We start from the raw sequence: 16,219 nt of genomic DNA on the forward strand, positions 1-16,219 counted from the left end.
GCTCTGAGCAACCTGGTCTAGTGGAAGGTGTCCCTGCCCATGGCAGAGGGTGGAACAAGATGAGCTTTAAGGTCCCTTCCAACCCAAACCATTCTGGGATTCCATGAAGTAGAATTCCTTATGAAGCATTTACTTTGTGTAGGACCATGTGTACAAAGATGCTGGGGTGCTCTGAATGTGAAATAAAACAAATAGTTGTCTAAAATTTTCTAAATTTTAATTTATTTTTTCTCATATTTCCCTCCCTAAGGAATGTTGCCATTTTAGTCCAAAACCTGCTCAACATTGGAAGGTTTAAATTGTAACCAGCTCTAAAAATCATCCTTTTCAAATTACAGGCCAGCTAAAAGACACGAGCATGGGAAACCTTCCTTCAGTGTGGGGTGAGTGAGCAGCTCAGATGCCTTTGATGGACCACACACTGCAATGCCTTCCAGTATTATCAAATAATAACTTGGAAACCCTGAGCCATGTGTTGTTTGAGGTGAGGTCAGAGGCCATGTTTGGTTTGTGGTTCCTGTATATATCGTGACAGGTGGAATATACTGAAATGAGGGGCTGGGGAGCAGTGCTTTTATTTGTAAACCCTGCTTAAGATAATTACAGTGGTGTAGAGCAGAGGAAAACCTTGTGCCTGGCCTGGTGGTTATCTGTGTATCATGGCCCAGCATGTCTCCTGTGTAAAGGAATATGTAATTCAAGAAGTGTCCCCAGGAAAGGGAGAAGCAGCTTTTGTTCTCAAAACCAGCCCTGCCCTGATTGAGGCCACATGTTCCCTTGCAGCCCCTAATCAGTGTGGGGCTGATTCCTATTTAGTTCCTTTCAACCACTGTTATTCAAGCTTTATGCTGTTGGAAATCTGCTCATTCTCATCAACTTGTGCTGCAGGGATTCTCTGTGCCAGCTCTGGAGATCCTGATATTCTTTCTAATGCACTTTCACTGCCTTATTCAGTGGGATATTTTTCTACATAATGATTCACAGCAGCTGTGCCTCAGGCAGTGGCTTGAGGTAGGAGGTTATGCAGCAAAGCTGCTTTAAAACACTAATTTTGGTCTTTAAAAGTTGTGTGAGAAGGGAGGAGGTTCTTGGGCTGAGGATGGACGACACAATTTGAGCGTGTTGGAATACAGTGAAAGATAACCCATCATCTCAGGGACATTGTGAAAACTCCTATCTTCTGTGCACTCAAATCAAGGTGGCAGTGCATTCATATCTTATGATGATAGCTTATTTTTGTAATTTTGCTAGAAAATGCAGCTATCACTGTTCCCAGTTAGTTTTAGCTTTAATTTATCTGATAACCATAATATTTTCTTTGTTGTGAATCCATTGCTATTTTATCAAATGCTCATCATTAGATTTAGAATAAATAGAATTTAAAAACTTGAGTCTAATGAAGGGAATTGTTACCCAGGCCATAGGAAAGCTGAGTTATTTTCTCCAGAGGGCCTTGAACCTCTATCTTCAGGAATGGTCTTAACTACAATAACACACTCCACAACAGCTGCTCTTGAGGCTGGCATTTCAGCCAACGCAGTTGTGTTCAAACCAGTCAACTAATGACCAAATTCACAGCTTCTAACTGCAGCCAGTGCATGGTGTAAACACCATGCAGATGGCCTTGCTACCCTGTTAGCTTCAAATGGAAAAAAAAATAAAATAAAATTTACTGATCACTTAATTCTTTGTGTGTAAGTCTCAGCCTGACATCATTAAAGGGCATTTGTTGACTGGGAAAAGGCACTACAGTTTCCTTTCTTGCATTCTTACTTTTTCTTCTGTTAGTGTGATCATTTTGAATTTAATCTTGGCTGTAGAACTTGCAGAACTTAAACATGTAATTTTTAGAAAAAAACAGAGTTGCTATGCAGTAGTAAAAACGATTATTCCTTCTCTAGCCCAAGTTACTCACTTAGCAACAGTCCTAAACTAGATCTGCTGAGCCTGAATGGATGTTTCTGTGTAGCTGTTTGCCTGTAAAAACATGAGAAAATCTTTATTTTTTCATTAATTCCAGTAGTATCTTCATTTCTTGATTTGGTTGAAGACAAAATTTCTCCCAGTTAATACCTTTTCTTGATTAATCCACTTAAGTAATGAAGCACATGCCCAAATACAGCAGCCTGAGCAATATGACTAACTAGGGTGTGATTCCTCTTGTATTTAAGATACTGTGAATATTTGGGTGGGTTCATGCTTTAAGTGCTTTTTGTATGGGTAAATTAACTACATTTATTTTTTTTTGGTCTAGTTTTTACAAATTATCAGGACTTGGATAAGTTCTGTATAAGAGGAAGGGAACACTTTTCAGGGGCAAGCTAAGAATCAATCCTTTTCTTCTGAAATTAAGTGTTTTGAACCCTGTGACCAGTCTGCAACAAGCCCTGGGAGACAACAGATTTCTTGGCTGAGCATGTTCCCACCTATGGCCCATCTTTTCCCACACAGAGTCCAATAGTGCTGCTCTCTCCCAGAGCAGATTCTGGAACAGAAGAAGCAAGCAGTGGCACGTAGGAGGAAAAGTGATGTTCAGAGGGAGCACTGGGGTCTCTGGCCACCTACAGAGGGGTCAGAACTGCTGTGGGAGTGCAAGGGAGATGATGCAACATCAGCTGTAATTGTTGGAGTGAAATATCTCCCCATCAAATGTAAAGAGCTTTGAGACCTTGAAAGTCTGGTTTAGTTCTTTGTTTAGGCAGCACCTCAAACACCAGAGCCTCTGAGTCAGTGCTGCTGCGATATAAAAAGTGAAAAATACTGTGAAAAATGCTACTGGGACAAAACATGAGATTCTCTGTGTTCCTGACATTGCAAGACACAGGAATCTAAGAATGTTTGACAGTCTGTCATTGTAACCACTGAAACCTTAGAGGTCCAATTAAAACCTCATAAAGAGTAATTTGGTGAAGTTTGCATATGTAAAATAAAATGCTTTCATAGCTCAGCTTTATGAGGATGTATAGACTCTAAGAATTCTGAAAACATTCATGTATTTTTATGAATGTCATGAACTCAAAATTATTTAGCTAATTTTGACGCTTTTCTTTTTTTTCTCTGCAGGCTTTCACCATTTCTTATAGCCCAAACCACAAATAAAGCATTAAAATTATTGATGTGAGCTAAACAGGAGGGCTATTGCCAAAAATAGCAATATTCACTCAGGCTCATTCTGTGTAGCTCTGGAAAAATTATTCCCATGCTACAGCAAAGATCACATTTTTTCTTTTCTTCACTAATAGCAAAAATATTACCTTTCAAGTGGTCTGTTATTCCTGCAGCTGGGGGATAAGCAGGTTGGATGAAATTTAAGGTAGCTAAATGAGCAAGGCTTGCCGACCCAGCCTCCTGCTAATACAGTGAATGATTTATGATGCTTTTCTCTCCTGGTGCCTTCCCACCCCTTATTTTTCCCTTCAGGATGACAGCAAAATGAGGCAAACAGGCAAATGAAACCTCGTATTTGACCTAACCGAGCTGCAGGAGCTTTGCTCTTTTTTCTTCCCACTTTAATGGAGAGCACGGGAGCAGTTTCAGGGCATGGTTGGGCTCCCAGGGAGGATGTTCAGAAGGGGTGTTCACAGTCCTGCCTTGCTCTGACCAAAGAGACACTTTAACACCAGAAAAAACACGAGGAATTTTGGAGTTTGGACAGAATACAGGTCTGCACATGCACAGGCTTGTGTAGGGTGTCACAGAATTCTGTGTCAGAATCCGTGTCCACAGCCTCGGAGAGATTTGGCAGTGATGGAAAGACACTTTATCCTCAGATAAGAATCCCATGCGTGGTGCTCCCTTAAAGCCACAATCCTCAGCCTGGGCAACCTCCTCCCCCATATCAGCAGCAGCTGCTGGTCGGTCTCTGAATGACCTCCACAGTCCTTCAAGGCTCCAGAAGGGAAGGAGCTGTTTTATGGGGTTCAAACTGCAGCCCTGGGAGCTGGAGCACTTTGTGCCACTCAGTACCAGTGGCTGGAGGAGCCCACCAGGGCAGGGGCAGCCAGGAGACTTGGGGAGGCAGGTGGAATCTACAGAGAAACACAGACAATCCAATAAATTGCTTAGAAAGAAGGTGAAGCATGTAAAGGAAATTTTTCTTGGAATAATTAAATTAAATAACCTCATAATCCTGAGGTTTGTTATGGTTTTGATGGGAGTGAGAGGCAAAGAATTGTCCTTTGCAGTAAGTTCCCTTGGATAGGTACAACTCTAATCACTAAGAAAATGCACTTTTATACTTCCCTTAGTCAGTGAGAGTTTGGCTTTGTGCTGTTTTCTTCTGAGATTAACCAGAACACAGAAACATGGATTTGTTAGCTGGTGCTCCAGGGGATTTAGAAAACTATTTGGGGAGTACATTTTGGGTCTGGGTTCTCTTACTACCAACACACAGGTTTGTAAGAGCCTCAGTGCCTGCAGTAACATGAGTATAACCATTCCTTCTCTTCCCCAGATGATTTTAAAGGCTACATTTATCTGTGTGAGATTATAGGTCTTTGAGCTCTTAGAACAGTGTCAGTACAATGATCATTGCCAGTTTTAAAATCCATCCTGAATCCATGATTCAGAAATAAAACGATAAAGAGTAAAAATGACAAAGAAACCTGATATTTGCTGTAAAATAAAGCTCAACCACAGAGAGCTCATCAGAGCTGGGAAAACAGAAAATGGACCAGTGCTAGTGGTGTTTCAGCAGTGACCCTGGAGTCCATCCTGCCTGACTGAAAGCCAGGCTTTTGTGTCTGAAATCAGAAACCCTGTGTTGTACTCCAGCCCTGGACAAACACAGGATGATTAAGAACTTAGTAAGCATCTGTGAAGTGACACTGAGATCGTTGCTGCCCTCGCTGTGTGTAAAAGGTTTTTTCCCTTGGAGAACAGCAGCCACAGGAGGCAGGGAGGGCAGGGGAAATGTGGGGGCTCTCAGGGCTGCACCGGGAGAAGCAGCAGAAATGATGCAGGTGTAGGCTGGAGAGAAAAGCTTGTTAAGCTGAGAGAGCAGGGCAGTAGGGGTAGGACCCACAGAAAAAGCAGGATCCTGAGGGAGATGTGTATATCCAAGTCCCCTGCTAAAAAATGAAGAAAAAAGAAGAACATGCACATCATTGTTGTAGGAGTTTCTCTCATTAGATCAAAAGGACAACACCACAGCAATCTGTTGCTTCTGTAAAAAATACAGCGTCCAAGAGGAGGAGGGGACACATGTGGGCAGCAAGAAAGCTCTTGGAAAACAACGAAGGAGGCAGCAGGAAAGAAACAGCTCACGGGTGGGGTCAGAGCAGTCCCAGAGCAGTCGGAGAGGAATGAGCAGGCAGATGAGTGGGTGAGGACAGACACCCCACTGAATGTTGATTGTGGCACAGCCTCCATCTGTCCTGCCTTGGTGCACCCACTCCTAGTGCTAGGAATAAGCTGTCATACCATGGAATCAGATTGCTATTTGTCGTGGTAAAATTGCTGCTGAGAAACACCAGCTTTGTCTCCTAGTGAGAGATAAAGAAACAATAATAAATGGTGTTTACAGGCCCCAGTTGTGTATCCCACTTTGCAGATGTGCTCCTTTTATTCTCCACCCTACTTTGCCTGTGCCATCACAACCTGGAAACTCTGTGCACTCCATCCATGGGTGACATCAGCTTCACTGCATCCATGGGTGATTTACCTTGCACTACATCCATGGGTGACTTGCCTTTCTTAAGCTCCAGTAGTTCATGGCTGTGAGTCCAAGGCACTTTTATACCAAAGAACCTCCACATTAAATAACCACCCCAGGAATTGATGCTAACACAAAGCTACATCCAAGAATTCAATAACTTTCACTGTTGACAACCCAGTAACATTTCAGGGCAGGAACTGAAATTTCTGCCTTACCATCAGAGTAAGGAAAGAACAGAGAAGTCAGACCAACTTCCAGACCTCAGGTTGCTGCTGGATTAGTTCTGTCTGGACTTGTATAATTCTCTCTTGACTTCTCTTATGATGGCCTTGAGACTGAGGATGGCTCTACAGCTCCAGATGTCTGAATTTTGTGCTGTTGCTGGAATCCTGTTTCAAAGAACAATCCTGTTTAAAAACCTCAGGAGAGGCTGTGCAAAGGAACAATGAAATGTCAGAAGAATAGAAATGTATTTTTATTTCAGCACTGAATTTCCTTTGGAAGTATCAGCCATCACTCTTGGAATGGAATGACTTACAGCTTGACATGAGGGTTTTAGCATGTCCTCAGCCTGATTTTATTGTTGGCCACATCTGAACCAAGTGAGGTCACCATCAAAATTGGGCTGTGGTACCTTCCTGAGGTAACAGTATGTGACACTGGGGGTTTCTTTTGTCGTGTTTAAAGTGATAAAAAAAAATCCAGAGGGAAAAAAAAAAGGCAGCTAAATCTTGCTGCATCTTTCTTTTTGGAGGGAACACCTGTCTGGGGTAATCCTTTGTTGTTTGCATTCATGAGAAGCAGGAAAGCAGCTCTATTTGCTCTGACTTCATTAGTGGCAGCCCAGCTTCTCAAATGAGCACAAAGTTTCTTTTTTTGCCAGCTCCAAACAGAAAAAATTACTACTTGGTCAATTCCTCATAACTTTTAAGGCTTTCAATCACAGCAGTAAATGCTACTGTGCCCCAGCTCCTGCCTTTACTAAATTGTATTATAAGCACCTTAATTACAGTCTGTGCTGTCTGATGGGCCTTGAAAAAGGTCGTCTTCCAAAAAACACATGATAACAGGGGTGGAGTGATCCTGGGCTTTTTTTGTCTGTTGGGCAAGAAAGGGCTTTGCAGAGAAGATTAATAGTAAACAATGTTAATCTAAATATATCTCACGACACAAAATATCCCATTCTTTCAGGCTTGCCGTCTCAGGGGGTAGTGGCATTCACCGTGTTACCGCGGGGATCGCTGCTCAGAGCCAGGCTCCTCCTCTGCCCTGCCGAGCTCAAACCAGCTCTGCCTTTGTTGTCATTCCATGCTGGGCTGCAGCAGTACAATGAGGTCCCTCACTTGTGCTGCTTTTAGCAGGAGAGTTCAGGGCTCCCAGGTTGAGATCCAGTTCAAGGGCAGAGCAGTGAACAGAAACACTCAGGGACTTCATGGTGGTTTGAGCAAATTCTCCGAAGAGAAGCTCCAGACCTGGGTCTCAAGGATGGATTAGTGCCCCTCTATAGCCCGTGCCTGCCTCTCTAGTTATTTAATTATTTTTATAGGTCAGATCAAGTAGGAGTTGGAGCAGCTTTTAAAGCCTGCTGCACTCAGTAGAGCAGAGCATCTGGCCGGGTGATTGCGTCGCTGCCGCCCCGTTAATGGCACGGCCCTGGGCCTTGGGGCGGGCAGGCTATCCTTATCGCCCTGGCAGGCTGCCAGCCCCAAAGAATAATCCATTAACGTCTGCCCCGCTGGCATTCTTGCCAAATACAAGGGATATCTTTTAAATAAACATTGGCAGTTCCCAGTCGGAGGAAAGAGAAAGGGAGTAGAGGAAAAACAATCCTTGACATTTCAGTGACTTTGCAGGGCAAGCTGACACCTGGTACCACCCTTATCTGCCGCTGTTTGTGCAGAGCTGCAAAACAGCTTCTTCTCCTGGCCCTTTTGCTTTCTTTAAATAGAACTGGGGAGACTGATAATGGCAGGAGTAGCTTTCTTGGATAGGTATTCTTTGCCTTTCCTTTGTCCAGGCTAGGGAGACCCTGTGTTAACATCTGGGCTCCTGTTTTTCTCCCAAGTACAGCAGAATAGCGTGGCAGCTTTCCTGCCTCAGACTCTGCCAACAATATTTTTTTCCCACAGTTTCCCTCCCTAGTGGATTAGATCCAATGTGGATTTACTTTCAGGGGGGCACTTTCCCACCTGACTTCCGATCTCTCCATCCATCAAGCTGAACAGCCTCATGGATGTGCCAGGAATCAGAGCAACTGGGGCTCACCCCATTCTCAGCATTCCTCAGGAAGGGCTTTTTCTATTTGTTTCAACCATTTCACATTTTTTTTGTCTCTATAGCCAAACTTTCAATGACAGCTTGAGGTTTATTTTTCCAGCTGTTATATTTTCCTTCATAGCAATAAAATTACTTGTTTGGATATTTCACTGTATCAATAAATGAGCTGTCGAGGTTTTATTTTTGCAGTCCAGCTAAGATCTGGAGTGGGATTCATTTGTTCGGAATGCAATTGGGAGACAGTAAAATATTTACTGTTGAAAGAATAATATAGGGACAAACCTAGACTTTGCTACCCAGCTCTGAAACTGGGTTTCCTTTCTGCTGCTTTTGTCTTGATTCACTGATTGCACTGATGCTGCCTCAGTGTTCATCAGAGGGCATAAACTCTTTTATTTCATCTTTCTAAGAAGTTAATTAAAAGATTGGACAGTAGTTTGAAGGATTTTAAATATTAATTGTAAGGATATTTTCATGCTAAAGTCTCTGCTGCTAAGGACTTTGCAACTTCTGCTTTGCCAAAATTTTATCAAAATTTCTATCTGTAACATATTGTATATTTATATTGAATTTGCAGCACTGTATTTTGCTTGCCCTTTTTCATCTGAGTGTTGAAGCTATTCCTATCTTTCTCTGCAAAATCAACACCATCCCCACCCATGATTAAACTTATAAGATTAGAACTACTGGTGAATTTTCTGCTGCAGCTAAGAGTTTCCTCTAATGCTTTTACTTGTGTGTGGGATGGGGCAGAGGAAGCACCCTGCCTGCTGCAGGGCCTGGGGACAGGCTGACAAAGTGCAGAAAGCATTTTTTGACCAGATCCTCATTTTAGGGCATTAAGCTTTTATGTCTCAACACTTCCCTTTTTGAAGCATGGTGACATTTGAATATGTCAATGTGTTTTCAATGAAGATAACTTAATCACCAGCACTGGGAGCTTGTATATCTCCTAATTAAATTGGAACCAATCTGAATCTCCCCAAACCAATCTTTGCTGTATTTTTAGTTCAATCTGTCGCTCCACCCCTGGCCAGCCTGTACATGGTAAACCTTCTGCTATTTCCTGCTCAGTTATTTAATGCTGGAGCCAAGCTACTTTCAGTTCCTGAGGCAGAACCAAGCAAATCAAATGTGGTTAGCATGGAGTTAACTGGAAACATTCCCAAAAGATAGCAGACTTTTTCCTAAACACATACTGATCCACCTACAGTGGAAAAGAAACATCATTTTGCAAATCATAACCTCTTCACTTTGGATAGCTTCTGTCTGGACACTTGCAGACCTTGTTGATAGTTTGTACTTAAAAAGGGTTATCAAAAAGACACCACAGGCTCTTCACAAGTAGATTGTAATTGAAAAGGCAGTGGAAGTCATTCAAATAGTGTGTGAAAAGGGGCAAGAGAAAAATGCATCATACTGAGGAACTGCTTAAAACAGGTAAATGCATATTAAGAAATTGTAGGTTCCTGACTGGATTAAGGTGACACAACTATTGCTCTAATTTCATTGTTTTGTTAGACTGCAGCAACAGGGAGTGGCTTTTTTGCTGGCCAGGGAGATCCCTAAATCCAGGTGTGCTCCAGTAAGGACAAAGGAGGCAGCTGCAGTTGCTGTGTGGGCTAATAAACCCTTCAGTGGGCATGTTCAGCAGGGAGGAGCCCTTCATAGTCACGTCCATCTGAGTTCAAATCTGGAGCTGTTAACTGAGTTTAGATCAGTCTGAGACACTTCTCCTCCAGGGAAAACAGTGTGCTTGCCCCCTGAAGTGTGAGGGTGAAGGGTAAATAAATACAGAATTGCTGCATTCAGTAGAGGCTATTGATTAGTGCCAGGGGAGGCCTGTGTCCTGCTTTCCCAAAAGAAATCCTTGCAAGTTCTTTGTAGAATACTCCAGTGGGTTCTTGTACAACTGTCACCAGCACCTGCTTCCCTGGATGATAAAACTTGCAGGGCAGAGAGGATAAAGAAATGTCTGGATTTCTCCTCCAGTAACTTTCCAACCTGTTCTTCCAATTAAGGGTAGAGGCCTTGAAAATAAAATCCCAGGTGTTTAGTGGGAAAAAAAAAGTTGAATACAGTGCAGAGGCCCAAGTTATATCTTCCTTTCTTGCGGTACCCCCTCTCCCCTTCTATTGCAGTAGAGGAAAACCACTTACTACTGGGGAATCCATGTAGGAATTTGTCTTAAGGGACAAAATCAATAACAAATCCAGTTTCAGCAGCTCTTCTGTTCACAGGGTTAATTGTTTAAATAAAGGAATGTGGTAATAGAGACATTCTGCTTCAGGCTTCTCTCTTTCAGACCCTGCAAGTATTTTCTAACCCAGATTTCAAGAACAACAATGTGTAGCTGTGCTGGAACAAGTGCTATTTTTAAGTTTCCTGTGGTTTGAGGAATTGTCAGATTTCTCTGTCTGAAGGATCAAGGGATACAGAAAGCCAGTTCTGAGTTTCTGGTTTGAAGGTTGAAGGAATATAAAAATGAACAGACAGTGATTTTCTGCATTGTAGCAGATGAAAGAAAAGATGAAAGATCTCAGAAAGATCTCAGCCATGCTTCTGTCTATCCAGAGCAGCTCCAGCAACTGCAGACTTTAATTCAATAAATATTATTTAACCTAGTTCAGGAAAATCCCTCCACTACAACAAAACAAGTTTTTCCACTCTCAGGGGTCACGACCGTATCTACGGAAGCAGCCCACGCTGATAAACTGTTGCACAACTGATACTGAGCAAGTCTTCAAAGAGCAGAACTGCCCCAGCTGAGCTGGGTCTGTCTGGCAGGCCAGGCCAGGTGAAGTGATCTCATGTGCCCTCCCTGTGCTGTCGACTTCCAGCCAGTTGTGCACTAGAGATGCCTTTTTTTGGTGCAAGCAGAGCCAGTTCACATGCAGAGATCTGCATGTCCCAGTAAATGTCCCATTGCCCCTGGAAAGGTGCTGTTTGTCTTCCAGCTGCATCCATGATGCTCTATGGGGTTTTGAAACTCTCTTGGCTCTCACTGGAGTGGCTGTTCCTATGTCTGTGTGTTATAACCCATATTAAGACCACACAATAAAAGTACATCTATTTTTTGTTGTTATAACACCATAGATGCTGTTTAAGGGTTTGATTTGCTCCCTGTTCTCTCTTGTTTCAGAACCAGCAGTGCCCAGGAACATCTCTCTTCTGTGTCTCTCCTGCCCATGCCCCACAAATATCAATAGTTATGATTAAATATAATAAACCACAGTGCCAGTACTTGTACAGGGGAGCAAGAGGACAGAGAAGAGGTAAGAGTTTGTTTTTATGCAGACTGAAACATCCCAGTAGCAGAAATGATGGCACTTACAGGAATATCACAATCTCCTGAATAATACAATTCCCTCACTGCCTGGAAACTTAACACTTAGGCAGGGATGCATTTGACCCTTTAGTAATTGTGTGGCATCTCAAATGGGTATGATTTTTGCTTCATAAACATCACATTTTATGCCTTACAATGCACTGATCCTACAAACAGACTTAAACATCTGATCTGGGAAGGTACACAAATGAGCAGTTGCATGGCTTATAAATTGTGGTGTGGCTTTACAATGCAAAATGACACATCTGGCATCTAGCTGAGAGGGCTTTTTCACTTTTTCTTTTTCCTACCCCAAAGTGTTTTCTCCAGGGAAAAAAAAAATATAAGTCAACTTGTGTGAAATAACACACTTTCAGTATTAGCAGTAAAGACTATCTGTGCCCTGTGCAAGTGGAGAGAATATCCCATGTACAATCAGCACATTATGTTGTTGTGCAAAACAAAACTGGAAAATATTAAGAACAACCACTGTATAATGTCAGATTATCTCGACGTCTGGTTTTGGGAGCCTTGCTCTCTTCTTTGAGGGTTATTATGCCAACATATGAAAGAGAAAACTAAATGGAAACCAAGAAAGATATCATTTTCCTTTCCTCCTCCCCCCCCTTCTTTTCCTGTTGGGAGTGTTTCTGTTTGTCTGCATAAAACTTACCCATTCCAATCCCTAACTACTATTTAAGGTTGCCTGCCAGCCTGGGAAGTTGTTATGCAGGTTGCACTTAAATAGCTCACGTTTGACTGCAGAGCACCTGCTGGTTGACTTGGAGACAGTAAAATTCAGGGCAAAGGCTTCCCAAACACAAAGGGTTGCTTGTGGAAAAAGTCCTTGTTGATCTTGGATGGAGTTATAACCAGCACTTGATGCCTTTAGTGGGGCATTGTATGGTGCACTAAGTCTGTACATGTGTTTCTGTGTGTGAAAAAACAACACCTGAGCTAAACAGAGCGCACAGAGCTAACGGGCTTTCTTCAGGTGTGTTTTATGGAGCACTTTTGAAAGGACTTTTTGTGTAGGGCCCTTGGAAACTCTTTTCAAAGCCCTGCTCAGAAGTGCCGGGGCCTGTGGGCCACCTTCCCGTCAGGGCGTGCATCGGGTGCCTCACGTCTGCCCAGAGCAGACCTGGGTCTGTCAGGTCGGCTGTTCCAGGCCCTGAGAGACCCTTTTGCCTTGATGGGAGGTGGAGGAGCTTGAAGTAAAAGTTTTACAGCAAAGGGTTCTCTCCTTCTGCCAGTCCCATGTTCTGTGCACCCTTAGCTGCTGCTCTTAGAGTCAGCTCTGTGTCCAGACTCATTCTCTGCTGGGTTTGTGGCACTGGGATTGATGCCTTGTGAAGGCTGACCTAGAACAGAGACTACACAGAGCTAAAGAATAAAGTAGAGACTTATTAGGAGGCTTCAATGGATCCACCTTGGGCAGCACAAGAGCCCAGCCAAGATGAACAAAAATGCACAACTGCTCCCGGGGTCTGTCCCTGGGATCAGTTCTGCTCCATTTGCACCTTGCAGTTCATTGTCCCATTCCAGCTTTAGCCCCTGCAGTCCCACCCTGCTTGTTTTTCTCTCTCCAGCCCACGGTGTTTGTGCTCCTGGGCTGAGATTGGGATCATTTGTCCTTGGTGCCCAGCTGGAGCAGGAATTGTTTTGTCTCCCTGCTCTGTGCACAGAGCTCACCATCCCCTCATATGAAGCTCAGAACTACACACTGAAGCAGCACAGAATCTGAAAAATATAAAAGCTAAAACTCAAGGCATCAGGATAACCTTGGAAAAATCAAAACAGAGTACTTTGAAGTGACACATGGGCACAGTATTAATTTTCAACTACATTTAGGAATAATATTGACATAATTTGTTCTTTACAGGACCATGCTTGTTTGGAAACATAAACAAGCAAAACTTTTCATGATAACACAGTTCATCTGTGAAATGACTTGTTAATTTTCAGAAATTTTGTTTTAAAAAGCTACTCTAAAATGCTAACATCCATGAAGCTGTTCCCCAGAAGGCATCAGTCTAACCCAGAGCTCACAAGAGTCTTTTAACATCATTTTTTTTTTGCTGCTTGGTTTTAGTTATTGGTACAATATGAACAGCATTGCCCAAAATGTTTATGGTGTACCAAGCCATGCCACTGTGTTTTTGGCAAACAAGAATATAACGAATGCTTGCAGCTTTTTTTAATGACTGATGTGTCCTTCCCCAGCAGCCCTCAGGTGAGGCTGTTAGTGCAAAGGGAGATTCCATAAAAACAGACAATATCCTGAGTTGGAATGGACAAAGGAACAGAGTCCAGCTCCTAGCCCTAATCTACCAGGCATCCTTCCCATCCACAGTGCCTCAGGGAGCCATGTAGGAGCTGGTAGTTATTTCTTACCATTTCAGTTACTTCAAACCTTTCCTTTAGCATTTTAACCACTGTGCAAGGCAGCACATCTACAATCTTGCTGAGTTTGGGATTTCCCACACACACACCACGCCTTTTACCCCCTCCAAATGCCAGAATGAACACGATCCATGTGTTTGAATATCAGGCATCAAGGCTCAGCATGAGGGAAAGCCAAGCCCTGCACTGATTGCAGGCAACAAACCAATCTTCTGCTGCAGGTTTTGTTTAAAATGTGATTATTTGTGCAGGCTGGATGCTGAAACATTTGGTTTGAAGCTGGACAAGCAGAAATGACAACCTGGATGGTTGCCCATAACGGAGGCAGAGAAAGGAGGAGCCTCTGGTGTCACTGAAGTACTTGACTGCTCTTTTCAGCAGGTATTTTTCCAGTTCACAGCAGGCCACTGACAGCAGAGAGTGCAGCAGCAGCAGCAGCCTCAGCAGTGAAGCTGTTACAATGGGAGGGAGATAAAGTGAAGGATTTGTTGGAGGGGCAGTGCCAGGAAACGGCTGAGACATCACATGGCAGGGGATGTGCCCTGTGCAGCTCAGGGACTATTTACTTACGGGCGAGACTTCACCAGGCTCCACCAAGGGCACTCCTGGCGAGTTATTTGAATTACCTGACCCACTTGCAGTAGGAAGTCATTACAGAGATAGTAAATACCTACCCCACCCCTGCTAGGCAGACAGACTCTTTGCCAAAATGGTCTAGCTCAGCTTCTCAGAATATAAAATATTGTACCTTTCTAGTTGAAACTGGCATTGCAAAGACATCAGAAACTGCTGCTGTTCCAGTAAACTGCTCCATTTCTTGGCATTTGACCATTGTGGAGAGAGCTTCCAGGATTTATGTCTTACCACCACCTGGAGCACAAATAATACGAGAAGAGTAAGTTGGAAATTTTTCTTAAGGTGCAAATCTCTTGCTTCTCACATTGATGGGAAAAGCTCCCAGGCCTTCTGGCAGTCAGTGAAGTTGTCTGTGATGGAGATTCTGAGAGGAGCTTTACACAAGCATTCATTTGAAGTGTTAAATAGACTCCAACACAGTTTTTCCTAGACTTTTTTGTTTTACTTTCTTGTAGTGAAAGCTGCAACTAACTTAGCACACATAACACAGAATCATGGAGTTGTTAAGGTTGGAATAGACTCTGAGATCATCAAACCACCACCCTGTTCATCACTAACATGTCCTCAAGTGCCATATCCACACTTTTTTTGAATACTTAATATGTGTGGTGATTAATTATTGTTAATTGATGGATGGATTTTAAAATTTCTGGGAGAAGCTTGAAACATTATCTACAAACTATCTTTAAAAAAAATCATGTTACTATTATAGTAAATCATAACTTTAAATTCTTTCCCCCTTGAATCAATGCGATTTCACCAAGATCTGTGGCCTGCACAATGCTGACCTTTAGCCTAACCCTGCAAATTATCACCAAAATAAGATTCTAATCTTGCTTAGACCAGAATATAGTTGGAGAAAGTCCATTAAAAGACAAAAGATTTATACTAATGCAGCAAAGAGCAGGTCTGGGCCAAAATAGATATTAATTTAAGAGGACTTGCTTAAATTAGAATGATGATGGCCTTTGCTTGGACTATAGGAACAGGTTGTGACAGGAAAGGAAGAAGAAAAGAACTGGCATGCCTTCTGCAGCACAAAGATCTCAGCTTAATCTTCCTTATATTTTGTGAGACTTATGTGAGTCTTACCCAGGACTTCAGGCACTGAGAGCTGGGACATGGTGGAACAGTCCATATGAAGACAGAACAGAAACTGAAGTAAAAAATTTAATTCCTTTAAAGGTCTCTGATCAGAATTTAGGGAATAATTCTCCATTTAAGAAACCCAGGAGATGAACTTGCTCTTCCTCTGCAAAGCTTGCTGTACCTGTACCCACTGGGCTCAGGTTGTGCTGTGACTTCTCAGAGCACCACGTGCTCATGGCCTGGGTTGGGCTGGCTTAGAGAGATCACAGCCAAGTTAAAAGGGATTTATTCTCCTGTTCTCCAGGGGGATTTGTCATCTTTGTGCAGTGTTAAGGACAATGTGTCATATTGGGCTCACCAGGGGGATTAATGCACTAAGGCAAAGGGATAAGGGCACCCAGCTCTGAGGCTGGGATTCAGAAGCCTTAATTAGGGGTCTCTTGCACAGTGATTTGGGAAAATTCAGTGCCTACTAATGGGATTCACATGTATCAGTACCCTGAGTGCAGGCATTGAGGTAGGGAGCTGGAAAAGTACTGAAGAAAAGGATGTGTTTCTGTGCTTTGGTTGGTACCTCAGGTCCTTTCTGGGATCTGGCCCTGAATGCTGAAGCTTTATGTGTTTACAGTTGCACTGAGTTTTTGAAATAAATCAAACCAAAATTTCTTTTTTGGTTTGACACTGCTATTAAAGTAGAAAGCTGAACACCAAACTGCTCAAAAGGCCCAGAGCTAAACTGAAGCCACAATTCCCTTGTTTCTATTCTAGTTTTGAACGCCCTTCAACAACTAATCACTGCCTGGCACAGTATTAAATTTAATCACTGAACT

General features: G+C 42.9%; 1 protein-coding gene across 10 annotated transcripts in view; it reads left to right on the plus strand.

Annotated features, from left to right (window-relative positions):
• Positions 1-16,219, plus strand: part of FGGY (FGGY carbohydrate kinase domain containing) — a 282,290-nt gene that overhangs the window by 60,611 nt on the left and 205,460 nt on the right. For 5 of the 10 annotated variants that reach the window (XM_054286331.1, XM_054286332.1, XM_054286335.1 and 2 more), the window contains one exon: positions 11,076-11,208. The exons of the other annotated variants lie outside the window; for them this stretch is intronic. The gene's annotated coding sequence lies outside the window, so the exon portion shown is untranslated. The remainder of the gene's footprint in view (positions 1-11,075; positions 11,209-16,219) is intronic. 10 annotated transcript variants of the gene reach the window in all.

The sequence above is a fragment of the Melozone crissalis genome, unplaced genomic scaffold (assembly GCF_028551555.1).
Source record: "Melozone crissalis strain CALT ecotype California unplaced genomic scaffold, PUWL_Pcris_2 ptg000045l_1, whole genome shotgun sequence".
Classification (NCBI taxonomy): domain Eukaryota; kingdom Metazoa; phylum Chordata; class Aves; order Passeriformes; family Passerellidae; genus Melozone; species Melozone crissalis.